The sequence below is a fragment of the Micropterus dolomieu genome, linkage group LG09, assembly GCF_021292245.1.
Source record: "Micropterus dolomieu isolate WLL.071019.BEF.003 ecotype Adirondacks linkage group LG09, ASM2129224v1, whole genome shotgun sequence".
In the NCBI taxonomy this organism is placed as follows: domain Eukaryota; kingdom Metazoa; phylum Chordata; class Actinopteri; order Centrarchiformes; family Centrarchidae; genus Micropterus; species Micropterus dolomieu.
In genome coordinates, this window is record NC_060158.1 from 3,775,689 (window position 1) to 3,779,392 (window position 3,704).

The 3,704-nt window shown below is 43.4% G+C and overlaps 1 protein-coding gene across 3 annotated transcripts in view; it reads left to right on the forward strand.

Moving 5' to 3' along the window:
- Positions 1-1,633: 1,633 nt before the first annotated feature.
- LOC123977113 (atrial natriuretic peptide receptor 1-like) overlaps positions 1,634-3,704 on the forward strand; it is a 57,250-nt gene continuing 55,179 nt past the window's right edge. Inside the window, exon 1 of one of the 3 annotated variants that reach the window (XM_046059619.1) lies at positions 1,634-1,889. The gene's annotated coding sequence lies outside the window, so the exon portion shown is untranslated. The other 2 variants (XM_046059620.1, XM_046059621.1) reach the window with 2 other exon arrangements.

Below are 3,704 nucleotides of genomic sequence, written 5' to 3' on the forward strand. Positions count from 1 at the left end.
TCGTTGCTAAGTGACTTCCTGGTCCACCGGGTGTATCCTGTTAAAACACACACACACAGTCATTAACTTTACGAACACACACACAGTGAACGTGATGTCAGGATGAAACTTCCCTGCTGTAAACTCAGAGGTCGTTAAACAGTCGGCCTGCTGAGCATGAAGTTTCTGTGACGTTGATGGTTTCGATGTTTGATGACACAAATATTGAGTTTCAGTTCCAGAAATAAACTTTGATCAGAACAATTTCCAGGTTCTAAAGTCAGGCCCGATATTAATTAGACATGTTGGCAAAACTTTATTAGAAAATGTTAACACTGAATAATTTACTGAGCACAGACACCAAGATTACCTCCGTGAAGATATTTCCACCATAACATCAGAGCTCCCTGGATATAATGTGAATATTTCTTAATGAATCTACTTTACAGGTAACACAAAACACCGTCTCACACGAGGAGACAAAAAAACAAAGTAGTAATTATAACTAAGTATTCTCACTTCAGTGCTCTGATACAGTACAGGTACTAATACCACGCAGTGAAATACTCTGTAACAAGTTAAAGTCCTGCAGTAAACATGTTACTGCAGTAAAAGTACTAATACCACACAGTGACAGTAAAAGTCGAGCCTGCAGTTCCACCCCGCTGCTGTTATGGATCCGTTCTATAAAGCTGTTTAATATGTTTTTATTTGAAAACAACGTCCTCATGAAAGGAGATACAATATTTGCTCTTTGACAAACTCTGCGTCCTGCAACACGAAGAGTCGTCAGCATCTCAGAAACCATAACTACAATACATGTAGTCTGCAGAACCAACTCAGCCTCCTGCTGCTAAAGACAAGCGTGAGGTGACGCAGGATTTTACTGTTGTACCTGCATGTGTGTGCTCTCTGTGAGCTGCTCTGCTTACTGATGTTATGATAAAATATGTAAAGTTATGAACGGACTCTGGTTCAGCAGCAGCTGCCTCCTGCTGACCAGGCCTCTCTCTGCAGCTCACTCAGACCAACCAAACCTCTGTGTGATTACACACGTGTACTCGCTCACTCAACCTCTGCTGCCTTTAAAACATAAAAACATAAAACGTGTCTGAAAATACACAAACTGCTGACTGAGACACACAGAGAGTGGATGTACATTCAGTCCTCACGGTACACGTTCTGTGTACTGGAGCTGTACATGTACAGTCGGTACACGTTCTGTGTACTGGAGCTGTACATGTACACACGGTACACGTTCTGTGTACTGGAGCTGTACATGTACAGTCGGTACACGTTCTGTGTACTGGAGCTGTACATGTACAGTCGGTACACATTCTGTGTACTGGAGCTGTACATGTACACACGGTACACGTTCTGTGTAGAGTACATGTTGTTCTGTGTTGCAGTAGTACTTGCTGGTCTGTTGGTCAGTAATATTTGTGGATTGCCCCTTTAACAGATTGACAGCTGAGATCAATACACCCCCCCCCCCCGTGCCTCTTTAGGGTAATTGAATATTCCCTCCGCAGACTCACAGGGGGCAGACACGAGCGCGCGCACACGCACACTCAGCATCGTGGTGACTGCCCTCTTGCCCTCTACACCCCACCCACCCCTCCCCGGTGCGCGCATGTTTGCGCGTGTCCGCGGTGCCGCTCGCTGTGGACAGACCGGGACCAGGATCGGTTTCCCTCGCTGTCTCCCGGCCGGCCGGACCAACAGTGCGGCTCGAGACCCGGTGAGCCTCCGGTGTGCCGACGGACCCCGAACAGCTCCCGGTGCGTGCGTGCGTACGCGCGTGCGGGAGCTGCTGCTGGACTCTCTCCGGTTGTTGCTGTGGAAACATCCGCCCGCTCCTTCTTGTGAAGCTGAGGCTGCTGGACGCGACGGACCGAAGCTCCGAGCAGGTAAACGGACCGCTTCCGACCCACACTGACGTTATTACCCGAGCAGGACTCACGTGTTGCAGCAGTTTGTCTGCAATCAGATGTGTTTGAAACTCAGACCGAGACGTTTCCTGACGTCAACACGGGGACGGAACCCTGAGCGCTCTCGTGTTCGTGCTTCTTCACCGCTGAGTAAAACCTCAGGAAGGTTCGTGCTGCAGGAGTTTGTCACCAGCGTCTGAAATCTTCTGCTGGTTTGTATTCATCTGATTTCTGTGGAAAGCGCAGCTTTTGGACAGCACGAAGTATCCAGGTCTGCGTGATAAGTACAATATACAGCATATACACACAGTAATACTACAGAATGTTCTACTGCAGTAATGCAGTGTTAATTAGAATATAAGTACTATAGTGTTCTGTGTAAGATGTAAAGATGTGTGATGGAATATTACAGTAATTACATGTGTGATAAACTCAGGAACCTCTCAGGAGTATTAAAGTCACTGATAAAAATATTAAAGAAGCAAAACAAAGTCCTTGATAGAATATTATCTGTAAATCTGCATTGTGTGTTCAGACCTGGAGGCTGCTGTATAAACACTTTAAAATAAAACACAGCTGTAATAATACAAAATGAATAAACACTTAAACAAAGTCATGAAGTTCACCTGTGATGACATCACAATAAAAACAGAACACAAAGTTCTTACAGGAATATAATGAAAATGATTTCTTTAAGAAGAGAATATAATTGGTTCTGTGTCCCTTTAATGTTGCTATAATATTCCTGTTTCATGCCGCGGTTACGTTATTAAAAATGATCATACTGTTAATTATCCCAAATATTTGATGGATCAGCTTCATGTAGAGATCTGTCATCATTACAGACTTGGTTCTGACTTTTATTGAATAGTTTGTTTGTTAGTGTGACAATCAGGTTGGAAAGTCTCGTGAATAACTCGTGTGATGTTTAATTAACATCACATGTGGTGGTCTCTGGAGAACTGGACAGATGAGGTTCCATTTGCAACTTCAATCACAACATTATAGAAATGATTCAAAATATGAAATATAGATTTCTATTAAGAAGTCGTACACTGTCAATAGTTTTATCAACATCACTGTAAATGAATGTGCTTTTGTTTATGCTTTGTTTGTGTAGCTCTCTTCTCTCTCTCCTAGCAGACTATCGAATGGCCCCAACCAATGTTAGAATATCGACACTAAAGAGTCACCGCTTTACAAAAAGCAGATGTTACACCCAAGCCTTACACACCCTGAGCCGACCAGGGATCTTATTACTTATAATCAATATAAAAATATAAATGTGGCCATTTTTGCTCTGTGGTTGCTTTACTGAAAATTAAATAACGGAATTTTATCATGTTTTTATTTGTTCTTTTTGTATTTTGATGACATGATTCACGTTTTCCTTATTGTATATTTAATATTCTGTACAAGAAACATAGAGCATGAGCTCATGTCGTCTAGACCTCGTCAGGAAATTACTTTCCTACTGAGTTTCTGTGATCTTCAATAATAACTTTACACCGACCCTTCCATAAAATGATAACTGTACACCGAAGATAACGGCACGCCCGCATCGCGCTTCCATAAAATGATAACTGTACACCGAAGATAACGGCACGCCCGCATCGCGCTTCCATAAAATGATAACTATACACCGAAGATAACGGCACGCCCGCGTCGCCCTTCCATAAAATGATAACTATACACCGAAGATAACGGCACGCCCGCGTCGCCCTTCCATAAAATGATAACTGTACACCGACGATAACGGCACGCCCGCGTCGCCCTTCCATAAAATGATAACTG